The sequence below is a fragment of the Ischnura elegans genome, chromosome 1 (genome assembly GCF_921293095.1).
Source record: "Ischnura elegans chromosome 1, ioIscEleg1.1, whole genome shotgun sequence".
In the NCBI taxonomy this organism is placed as follows: Eukaryota; Metazoa; Arthropoda; class Insecta; order Odonata; family Coenagrionidae; genus Ischnura; species Ischnura elegans.
This window is the reverse complement of record NC_060246.1, coordinates 132,296,792-132,310,074: the sequence shown is the minus strand read 5'-3', so window position 1 is coordinate 132,310,074 and position 13,283 is coordinate 132,296,792.

The window sequence follows — 13,283 nt, the reverse complement described above, 5'->3', positions numbered from 1 at the left end:
TCTTACTGAGGAAATTAAAAAAAGGATCATTTAAAAGTGTTCTAAATGTTCTTCCTGCGGATGCTTTTCCCAACTTTACTTTTTGCCGTTGATGTTTTTAAATAATGAAAATAGTTTACGCGCCGAATCGTACAAACTGACATTTAAAAGATACGTGCAGCCGAATGGACGAAAAATTAATTCCCCTCAAGCGGTCCGGAGAATCTTCGGAGAAATAGGTTCGTATGAGGCGATGAACGCAGGGGTCAAATCAATCTGAAATGGTCCGTAGTTGTGACGATGTAACTGCTCGGAAACTGGTTAGTGAGACAGGTCGGTAAAGGAACTTAGTGATTCGAATCAACCATGCCCAAAATGGAGAGAGCTTAGTGATTACGTAATATGGAAGTTCAAATGAGAATAGGCAACTTCCACAAATGAGGACTATACTGCAACTGGTATGATCCACGAATGGAAAAGTAGCCTTATGGTACGGTATAACACGGCAATTGCAGATCAGCTTAAATTATGCTATGAATAAAATAGCAATTCGAAAAAAACGAACGTCATTATTGGACATACAATGTTTTCACCACCAAAATACTGGTATAATTTGATGGGAGAAGGTTGAAAATGGAAGCTATATATGTTAGGTCAGAAAAAAACATAAACCCTTGGAATAGAAACCGTTTGTACACGCCACAAAACCATGTGACGCCGGTTGCAAGGAGGAAATATCTTGCCTGAGGGGAGATGCTAGGATCATGACGCGACCCGAAGATGCAATCCTCAACAAGAACGTTCGACCGCCCGAAAAAGACAGCATCGACTTTCATATTACTTAAGGAGTTGAAAAAGTACTTAGCACCAGCGATAAAGCTCAAATAGATCAAACCGCGCTGTCCGCAGCGTGCCGTATCAGAGATACGCAGAAAAGCTCTTCTGAGAAATACATAGAGAAATCCCCGCATCGCTCCGTTTGTACGAGGGTTGCTATTTATATATTCGAATTGGATACAATGGTGTTGCTAGGTGCCATCTAACATAATGTATATAATAAATTTTGACATTTTTGACAGTATACGTACTCAGAACGTCTTGAAGTGGGGCACTCGACTTTCGACGTGGATTATCTCAACTGCAGTGCATCGGTCAACTCGCTTTGGCTTTTGGCGATTTTGTACCATCTAAAACCATTGTATATCACTGGTTTAGTGACTTCAGTCGTTGTCTTTGTTACTCAAGGACGAAGTTAAAGAAGGCAGTCCAAAATCGATTGTAGTGCCGGAAAACATCGAGGCTGTGCACGAGGTGATAAAGCAAGATCTTAAGATCCACATAATTTGAAAATGACCCAAAAAAATCTCGTGCGGATTGGTGCAAAGAAATGATCAAAAATACAGTCTTGGTCCGTCAAAAGCCGTGTATGACATTAACACAGGTGGCGAATCAGCTATGCATATGAGCCCGAAAGTAAACAGCAATCGACTGTATAGGTCTTCCTAGATGAGCCAAACCCAACAAAAGTAGTTCGCGCCAAAGGTACTTCGAAGCAAATGGTCGCCTGATTTTTTTGGGATAAACGGGTACGTGACTACGGTGCCGCTAGAGAATCGTAGAACGGTCAATACTGATTGGTACACAACAATTTGTTTACCAGAAGTCTTTGAAAAAATAAGAAAAAAACAACAGCGACATAAGACCATACTTCAACATGACAAAGCTAGCTCTCACACATCGGCTTACACAACTGAATATTTAAACGGACAAAATATCGAATTCATGCGTCATCCGCCATTCAGTCCTGATTTGGCATCCAATGATTCCTTTTTATTTCCGTCCGTGAAGAATTAAAAACGTGGACAACGATTTTCGACGCTAGAAGAAGCTGTTAATGCGTTCAAAATGCATGTTTTGGAGATACCTCAATCGGAATGACGAAAATGCTATAATATTGGTTCAAAGGTATAAAAAGTGTATCAATCGTCGGGGAGAATATTTTGAAAAACAATAAAACTAGTCTCAATGACATATATTCCGGATACATAAATAGTAACCCCCGTGTGCCTATTTTTAGGCGCCGCTTCGGAGTACAAAATTTTAATAAAAGAACATAAGTTATAAATAATAGAAGTTTTGCATGTTCCACAAAATTTCATGTACTGACTCGACGCTTTCACGTCATTTTCGTGTGTGTCCATGCTCTTTTCTCTCCGTCCAAATATACCGATGGTAATTGGAGGAGGCTTTAGGATTAGACTCGGGGTTAGGGGAAGAATTGAATGGGGAACTTGCATGAATTTTTTTTATTTCACAGGCGGATAGAAAATTATTTTCTGAATACAACAAAGAAAACCGCATGTTTATCTGAGTTTTCCTTCGCGAGATATTTAATGATAAATATTACGAATTTTAAAGCGCGGGAAAAACTACCTCACCCCCAAGCCACTGCCGACGAAGCCTCGATGACGTCAAAGGTGCCTAAACACCACGCGAAGCTATTGTTGTGATTGTTTGTAATAGTTGCCAGCAGTTGTGAGAGCTTCGTTTGTTAGACGTGTTGATTATTTTATATTTAAAGATAAATATCCGACGATAGAGGCTTGGAAGCCCTCATATTTTGCATTATTTATAATATTAATATCTGAGTACGGGCATAAAATATAAAACTGGAGCAGTTAAACCAAAAATTCTATAATACCTAAATAACATCGTTGTAGGAGTCTGAGCCACGGCCATTGGAAGGGAGATACGTTAATTGTAAGTTGATGTTATCGACGGCATATAATTCATTTAAGTATGCAATTAGAAGGATTTTGATGTTTACTGATGTCCGCTTAGCTTTTATATACAATAACTTCATCCGTTTATTCGTAGGTACCGGAGAATTCGTCGTTCAGGACTGTCTGTGCTTGTATTATGGGGTGAATTCCATTCAATGCAACTTTTGCTCGCTGATTGGAGGCATCTAGAAACATTTTTGTGCCAAAATAGTGTTATTTTCAACGTGACATCTCCCGTTAAGCTACTGCTAATAATCACAGTGCCAGTGGTTGTAATGCACAAAGTTTGACAAGGCTGAAAAATATCGGCCAAGAGTTATCAGTGTTCCATCGTGATTGAATTGTAAAAAGTGCTATTACGCTATCGATAAATGTCTAACAGTAGTGTAAAAATTGTCAGTGGCGTGCTAATCTCCGTTGTTCACCGTAGATATGATATTTCACGATCACGCTATTGAAATGAAAACTGTGTGTGAAGTTTGTTATTCCATTATTTCAACGAATAGTAGTGAGAAATGTCACCTGTGTCACTTGTGTGGGTTAATTTAAGGGTTTAAATCAGTGAATAAATAGTTGTATTCATCATAACGAGTTCTGTTATTGTAAGTTGTACGTGATGAATATAAGAATGTGACAGTGACATCCAGTTTTTGATAAGAGTATTTGCCTATTTCCCGCTATATTTTTTATTGTATATGGTAGTATATTGTTTATGGATTTACCTATATTATTGAAATAGGTTGTAGTTTGTGTGTGTGTTGGCAGCGGAACCGATCGCGATCTCACATGTGGATTGTGTGCAGACTGTTTTGCTGTGAATTCGTACCGTAGGACGGATAGGAATACCTTCTCCGCTAATCCGGCGTTGCCAAATTCAACAGCACAGCTTACTCTAATGTCAACAGCACAGCTTACGATCGTTATCCTGCTGTATTACAAGTTTCTTTCACAACTCGATTTGCCGCCAACGTATAGCAATAATTTGTCTTAACAAATTCCATGAGGGTCATGGCATCAATTTTTGGTGTCCTAAAAAAAGGCTGGTGTCCTAACATCCCATGCCACACGCCTTATAGGCGGCTTGCGGGGTATTATGTAGACGTAGATGAATTTCAGGTGTACTATTCGAACGAGTGGCAACGTTATCATCCATTTTTCTGATAACTAAAACACACGAAGTGAAACGCTTGTACTTCATCATCCCGATGCCGCATTATTAATATCCCAAGTAATAATCTAGGCACAATAGCAATAGGAAAACTTGCCCAAGAATAACAGAACAAAATAAAGTGACGATTAGCGGCTAAATACTCCCTCAAAACAAATTTTACTCCAAGCGCTCAGCGTATTTCCCTACTCCCCACGGTTGTTTAGGCACCTATGACGTCACGCCTGGCCTCGGCAACGCTCGGGTGTCTTCGCGCAGTGGTCGGCTCAGAGAAATTTTTCTCGATTTTAAATGCAATTTTTTTATTTCTTTTGATGTTGAATGGAGAAACTGAAGGTATTTTTGCGAGCTAATGTATTCATTTGACTTATTCAAAATAGTTTTTAGAGCAATCTACGACCCATGCAAGTTCCTCATTATTTCTTGGCCTCACTGTAGTATATTTCTGAGTAATGAACTACAAGTTAAATTGGTAGAAAATCAAGCTTTAGCCCAAGAAATATTTCATGAGAAGCTACTGCACGAGTTCCTAGGTATTGTATTTGGAGGCATGGGCGTACCCAGCGAGGGGCAGGAGGGGGCAGCTGCCCCCCCCCCCTCAGAAGCAAAAATCGCAAATGTCTTTAAGGAAAATAATATTTTTAAAAGCAAACTATTATAAAAAACTAATAAAGAGCTGTTACAGTTTCCTTAAAATTTTGATACCTAAAACTTGAACAACCATAGCTTGCCCCCCCCCCAGTTTTTATCCTGGGTACCCCCTTGATTGGAGGTGAGGACCGACACCTGAGCAGTGGCGGATAAGTATGGGGGGCTCAGGGGGCGCCCTTGCGGAGCTGCCCGCATAGCCGAACATTGCAGAACTGCAATTGTAATTTTTTTTATCATAAGATAGGATTGCCTTATATACGTGTATAAACGGATTAAATAAAACTATCTTAAACTTCGCATTTAACTTGATTATTTTTCACTGCGGTAAAAGTATAGGTAGCTCAAAATATCTTTTGCGACCCCCACCTCCTTGAGATTTTTCTGTATCCGCTATTGCAGCTGAGGTTATTCGCGCCATATGGAAAGGGTAGAGAGAAACCCGGTGTCGGCGTTTGGCCAAGGGGGCCATGGCTTGACGTCCCATCCGGCGGACGGTCTGCTGTGCTTTTAAGTGCCCTACGCACTACATTAAAGCAGGGATTGGGCATTCTATAAAAAATCTTTGCCACCGCCAGGATTTGAACCCGGACTCACTGGGTGGGAAGCTAACACTCTATAACCACCCCACCAACCCCACCCCCGCGAAGTCCTAGTAACTGAAGCATTTACACTTAATATAACCCTGACGACGGGCTAAACTCAGCTGGCCAAGAATTCTGGTCGCAATAAATCCACAAGGCGATGAAACAAAAAGAGTGGTGGTGCTGACCCTGGAGATGGAAAGAATCTGCTAACCCCCCTTCAAGGGCAATGCGGATGGAACGGGCATCGAGGTCTTACTCTCCCCTCCCTCCTTAAAGCTAAAGCAGGAAGAGAAAGAAGCAAAAATAATATGTGAACTTTACACGCCCGTGGTTTACTCCAGGCTGAGCTTTACCCTCACTTATTGTAACCAACCATTGGGTTGAGTTACGACGTGAGTGAGGGAAAACGCGCTCCGGAGTTCACGTGCAAGCTTGGAGCATGAAGAGTCGCGCAACGCGGAAAAATCCGAAAGCCACCATCAGGAACGTGAAAAGCCATTATCCAAAAATATTTTACGCTTAACTGAAGAAACACTCAGAAAAGGATAGAGATGGTAATAATTTTAAATGAATAAGTTAGCTCTAAATCAGGTCAAATATGTCGTCGAGAGAAGACTTGCATGATGTCAAACCATCTGAACTCGTTCAATGTAAGATTATCAACGCTATAAATCATAGTATTTCCATTGAAAAATATTTTCCGAGAGAGTGATGCTTGAAGGTATTGGAACCGTGTGGGAAACTGAATTTGAAGAGATATCCTCTTAAAATTAACCTACTTCGTTACTTCATGATAACCGAACACAAATGGTTATTTCCACACTTCAATTCAAAACTCAACAACCGATCATAGTTTCAACTCATGTCATAATATGGTATGGGTATGGTATTTGGAGGAGGCGACCGACAATTGAGTTCATTTGCGCCATCTGGGAAGGGTAGGGAAGGAAGGGTGGAGAGAAACCCGGCGTCGGCATCAGCCTGCTCTTAACGAATGGCGCCAAGGGGACCACGGCTTAACGTCCCATCCGACGGACGGAGTGTTGCGCTTGAAATTTCCTCCACACAACACTCAAGCAGGGATCGGATAGTCTCTGACAATGCTCTGCCACTATCGAGATTTGAACCCGAGCCCGTCAGATGGGAAGCCAAAACTCTAGCCGCCACACCAACCCTATCCCATATCATAATATGTTGAAGCCATGGTGGTTTATTGAGTTTTGAATTGAAGTGTGAAAGTTCTGTTATCATGAACTCCCACAAAATCAAGCCTGAAACGATTTTATACTTCGTTACTATTCAGAGACACTTTTTCAAACAGGATAGTGCCTACCTGACGAATCATCCCCTTTCCTTCTGAGCTTAATTACTGCTGGAGCGAGAAGACACAAAGGTAGCGGGCAGCGCTGGGTAAGGGTGCGGGTGAACCGAGGGCTAAGGTAAGTCGGTGAAGATTATTAGAAAAAAGTGCACGTATAGATATGTGCGAAGAAAGCGCACAAGAGCCAATGCGACAGTTTGGGGTAGAGGTTACGTTACCGGGTAAAGTAAACTTGAAGCTGCTTAGAGGTTAGTCATCATTAGCAATACAATAGCTCAAGTCCATCTGTCGCAGTGGCTCTCGTGCGCTTTCTTCGCATATATCTTTAAGTGTGCCTTTTTCGCATAATCTTCACCGACTGCCCTTAGCCCTCGGTTCTGACCATCCACCACCGATCACCTCACCCTTCAGGATTGTCATCACTTAAAACAATAAATTATATACATAATAATTAGGTCAATAAGCCAATTAATAAAATAATAATAAATGGCTCAGGTATACTCCTCACGAGAATCCGCAGCATCTCACCCACCCCTTTTTTGTCATAACTGTTCTGGTGGTCCTCCAACTCGTATGTAAGTAGCCATCGTCTGTTTCAGCGTTTTACACTTACTAGTGTTAAATAAATACTTAATAGTTTACTTCGTGTTTCGAACATTTTAATTTTTTTGAGTATATTGAGTAATATTTTCACATGGTTACTGACATGGTTAACATGGTTAGTCATTACTACTAACAAAGGTAAGCCTGAAGCACATTATAACGGATACGTATATAGGGAGTTTAGGAAGAAGATGGATGGGTTAATAGTTTAGCGCTCCTTATTTATAAGAAGATTGGGGTTAGATTCCTTTTGTAACTCCAAAGGCGAAATTTTGCGCTTTTTCGCGACACCTCGTTGAAGCGGCGGGAGTGAGGCCGTGCGAAAAGAAAAAGAACAAAGGGAGAAGAACAGTGCCTGGGGGTCTAGTGGCTGAGTTTTCCCATTAATTTGGCTATTAAAATTAGACTGTAAATGTTAGGCCTAGATCAGCGGTTCCCAAACTTTTTCTTTCCGCGACCCATTTTAGCTCATTCTTTTTAGCCGCAACCCCCTAAAAATGGTCGTCCAAGTTTAAGTACGTTGTTCACCATATTATTAGTATCTCGCGACCCCTTTCCGAACGGCCTACGACCCCCTTGGGGGTCGCGACCCCCACTTTGGGAACCGCTGGCCTAGATCAACATAACCTACAGACCTACCCTACGTCAGAGTTTATGATCAGATTATCCTCTAACGGAATTTACAAGAATAAAAATGGAATGGAATAAAATAAAAATTTCAGTGAACCTTACAATTCCAAATTCAGCATGGTTTCACACTCTTAAGCCTGAAGTTATCTGTAATGCAAAGCGATAACTCCCCTGAATCTCACAATTAGCCTCTTTCGCGCTCTTATGCACAATGCTGTTTCAGCTTTATCAATGCAATGTGCTGCTTTGATAACGTTATCTAGTACTTCACCTCTGCGATTATTCTCCTGCAAAGCATTACCCAGATAGCGATATTTACCTAAATATAATGCACACAATTCTGTGCTTTACTTTTCCCATTTAAAATTGCAATATTGCAATAACCTTCGACGTTATGAATTTTGAAATGATCTTAAGGTTATGAATCTTAGAAATATGTGGAATATCAAAGGAAAAGCAACTTCAAAGATTATTATCTTTGATATATACCTCCCTATCTTTCATATCTCCCCATGTTGCGAGGAATTTCAGCATCCTCACGACCATTTTATAGTCATATACACTATTCTATTTATATCATATACACTACTCGTCTGGACACCTCTCCACGTTTCATCCATTTTAATACGTTCACTATTTAGGAAAAGTAGAATAAATGTCGTGTATTCTTTGGGGCGTACTCTAGGCTTCTTCTTAAAAACTCTAATATTTGGGCCTAGGGGGCACAGTAGTGGCCAAAATTCAATTATTTTATTGCCTTAAGTTTTTACAAACGATAAATTTGGATGAAATCGTTTGAGGCGTTACTTGTTGCAGCATATTCATGAAATATAAATTATTACTTTTCTGCGATCATTTAATTCTAGAAGAACTTTTAACAGGATATTATCGCTAATATGAGAATCATTTAGTTTGGAAATACTCCATACTAAACTTCAAGGTGAAAATGGAAAATTAAAAAGAGCAGACAATGTGCTTAACCTATAATTTTGCCTGATATAATTTATCTATTGCCGAACAATTTTCACGTACGATTAGAAAAAATATTTAAATGATTGAACATAAAGAAAAACAGTGAAAACACGTCTAAGTGATATCAGTAAAAGAAAATAAGTTTAAGTTATGATAAGGAAGAATCTTAATACACTTGAAACCTATCAGAATTTAGGCGGCTCATCACCACTGAGCATCTAAAAGTATCTACTTCAAATATGATCTTCACTCGGTACCCGCTGCATATCGTTCGGTTCATTTAAATAACCGCTCTTAACGTTATCTCATTACATTCAAAGAGTGCGATAGAGTGAGTTGTACACGATAACCTTCGGACTTACGCTGCGAAATAGTCTTAAAAAAAAAGCATTGCCAACGATAGACAATTTCATGCAATTGTTAATGTGTGCAAGAATGGATGGAGAGAGAAGAAAAACGGAAACACGAGCGCGTTCTTGTATAAAGGCATCTAGAGCAACGAAATAACTACAGTGAGATAACTTCAAATAAATACCGATGGAAATAGATGATACAAGGAACCATGCAAATAGACAATGAATAATCTTGGTGTGTCTTAGATACATAACTGATCTAATAAGCGTTTTAGGTGAAGGTTAAAATTTTCTAAATACACGATAAGATTAAATTAAGAAATGGAATCCTTTTACTCCCTCCAGACCCGCTCAATAAAATTCCACACGTTCGCTTGGTTTTAGGCACTCACTCAACAAAATTCTATTGCTATCTGATTTCGCACGTAGTTTACGATATCATCATCATCATAATCATCGTTGGTAAACAATTCTAAGATTGGTTTTTGCAGCCATCCACTCATCTCTCCTATCAGCTAATCTCTTCAATACAACGCAGTTCCACCATTTCACATTTCATCACAAATTCCAAATATTTTCCTTGAGTCTTTGCTTTGCCGGTCCCGCAGTCGCCTAGTCCGTCGACGACTTTCATCATTAGACTGTCGTATCTCATGATATACTAGATTAAGTTCTTCCCTCTTCTTCCTACGGTTTCCACGAGCCTTATCCTCTCTCCCGCTCTCCTTATAAATTCCTCATTGCTTATTCGGTGAATCAATTTGATTTTTACCACTATTACTAATGTATATTATTATATTATTATTTTGTTAAATTAAGCTCTTTCCTCTTCGTCTTATGGTTTCCATAAACCTTATCTTCTCTTCCACTCTACTTATGAATTCCTCCATGTAAACTCGATGATTTGATTCCATATTTATCATTCTTCTCGAGTAAAAAATTTAGAATGCTTTCTTTCTCGACTTACCTTCAACTTCCATCGTATATGCTTGACTGCTGCGAAGTAAATTATTTAAATGTAATTTTTGATCAATTACTTTTTCCAGTGAATGCTTATATTCCTTTTGGTCAGTAAAACCTTGTTTTTCTAGAATTCTTCTCGGCTATTCTTGTCACGATTTATACCTTGATCCGTCCATCGCTGGATATTTAGCCACCCAAATAACAGATTTATTCAACGAGATGTCGATTTGAAGCAATTCGATCGCTGACATTCGTCTCTTCTCCTTTGCCGGCCTAAAAGTAAGACACTTTCTAAGACGATATGATAACACATCAAAATAAACATTCTTGGTATTTTTCACAAGCATTAATGGTACAGTGAATATTACTCAGCATTACCAGCGTTAAGTAAGCAGATTTCTAAGTAATTCTGGTTTGAGCTCCGAAAGTCAATAAAGATCATCTCATAGTTTTACTATAGCTAGTTAAGTCACAAATCATAACCACATAAGCCGCGATGGAAATAGAAAAAAATCGTGAAACGACTATTACAACTTATAGTACAGCATTCCAACCTATACTTTAACAATGACGGCTCGCTGATGACTACATTTCGTTTGAAAGAAATACCTATCGCTGGCTACGTTCTAACAACACGAATCTCAAAATTTGGCCGGTCTGAGTTAATATTGCTAATACTGTTTGTTAATAAAAAATAAAATTCAAGCAGAAAACAACTCTTTGTTCGAAATTGTATGATTCTTTTTCAGTTTTATGTATCCTTAGTTTTTAATTTCATTTAAAATTATATACAGTTAAAAAACAAATCGTTTTTTTTTGATCTCCTGAAAAGTAGCTATTTTTGAGACACGTGTAGTTAGAACTTAGCCATCGCTATGCCTTCGAAGATGAGATTCAGTGCGAAGTTTACGGAATATGATATTTTGTGGCTGAAACCTACATAAAAGGAAATCACAATTGTGAAGATGGATCAATGATCCAAAATAGTCACCTATCTACGCACATAGAAAAGTGCCACCCCAAATTGAAAAGTTATTTTTAGCAGCCCTATCCTTAATTAAATGCCCACTGTGAGTCAAGCGTGACGAAGACACTACTGTATCACTGACGCAACACTAAGGTACTATATGGAAGATTGTTTGCCACGCGTCGTTGTCAGGGGAAATAAGCCCACACAATTAGGTAAGCTTAAAGAGATGCATGGGCCATAAAAAGAGGACGATGGAGCTCAAACAAGGGGAAAAACAGTTTCCCTTTACAACGGAACCTTGAGGCTGGAAAGGAGGGGCGGTGTATAAAAACGCCTTTATCTCTAACTTATTTTTTACCTCATGTTCATATCGTCTTTTCCTAAACTCGATAAAATATTTATCAGTAAAATTAAGATAGTAAAATTATAACTTTCACAATTCCATTTCTGATCCATTTATTCTACCTTTTGATCAAACATGGTTTTTTTTCTGCTGTGAACCTGATAATTCTATTTCTCTTAGTAAATTATTTATGTCTTATGACAAAAAAATCGGAGAATTTTTAAAACATATTCTATCATTCAATTTTTATCATATTTTGTCTTCCATTCTGTTACATTCATATAATTTTTCAACTTTTTATGTATAAATTTATTGGATATTCCATGGATATTCGATGCTCATAATGTTTTACGATTTTTCATAAATTTGCCATTTTTTTCAACTTTTAAGGTTAAATATGTTCCCTAGAGGCAATAAGTTTACTAAACAATAAAAATAGTCCAAATTTATTGTCAGGAAAGAAAAAGGCTGGGATTGTTCCACATAATTTATTCACTTGCGACCGCTGCCAATACAGTGTATCATCTTTTGGCCACCCTTGTTCTTTCCTGACAGTCATGAAAGAGTTCCATCAAGCAATGCATCAAACCATCGCATCCAAATTTATTGTTTTTATAAAAAGTTTTACCAACAAGTTGAAAACCTAAAGGTAAAAAATAATTGGATTTGGGCCACCAGTGTGGCCCGCGCGCCCACTGAAAGGGTTAACTGCACCCGTTGAAATGAAAGAGCAATCTGGCCCACAATCGAAAAGAAGCTCTCACTTTACCAATAATTTCTAACCTCTTATTCCACTTTGCTCACCATCATAGTTTGCTTGAGAAATGAGCAAGAATGCAGAGAGAGTTTACGGGCAAGCTTATCAATTATTCACGTGAAAAATAGTCGCAAAAAATTAAGCGGGAAATGTACTTCCTTGGCATTGTCATCCGCTTATCATCCACGAAGCGAAAGCTTTCATGGAAAGTGATTTTCATAATCTATGATTGGATTTGCGCTCCCATTGAGCTGCAATATATTGAGAATATTCGGAAACGCTCTGTAGTTCAAACAGTATTTGAAATTTTCGGGCTAAAACTGTCATAAAATATTTCCCATACCACACTGACTTTACTCGTCTATAAGATAGGCGATAAAAAACTGATGATAAACTGCCCAATATTTTCATGATATAGAATATGACACAATATAATTACACATGACGTCATGGCTTCATAGGCACGAGCCCCCCAAACGCTTAAAAAATAATAAAATTTTTTAATAGGATTATCATTTCGTTTGTTTTGTGTCACGGAGCCTCAATATTATCACTTTCATTTTAAAATAAAGATAATATTTTGTACAATTATTGTTCTACGCTTTTTTATATCAAATATGAGATGACCGTTTGCCTGTCAATCCCATGTGCCCCTCCGGGAAAATTTTTCTGAATCCGCCCTTGCATGGCTTGAGTGCATACAAGAATGATTTTCGAACATATTCTTTTTATCAATCTCGTGATTTATCACATGGAGCAATTTTAATTTTTTAATGCCTGATATCTTCTGATTTGTATGCTATTTAATTTTAACTTCATACAATGGAACAACAGCACTTATGGATAAACAAATGGAGGGAACTCATCCGTTGATTGTCGAAGGAGCAGACGGCCGTAAGAGGACGGTTGCGAGCCTAAAATTGACAGGACCGGATTACGAAAAGTAAGTTTAGAGATAGCTCAAATTTCACTATAATTCTTGCACCGAGAGAAAAATAGTATCAGGAATGCAAGATTAAAAGTGAACTGAATTGGGAAAGTAAGGCTTAAACAAATAAATTACTTGGCAAATATTGAAAAGTTCTTCAAGTAAACTCGTGAATTAATTGTTACTCTATCAGCATCCCATTACTCTCCGACAAAAGACATGTATCCAACACTGCCACTTTCAGGGATAGAGAATGCATTTGAAACGATACGGATACT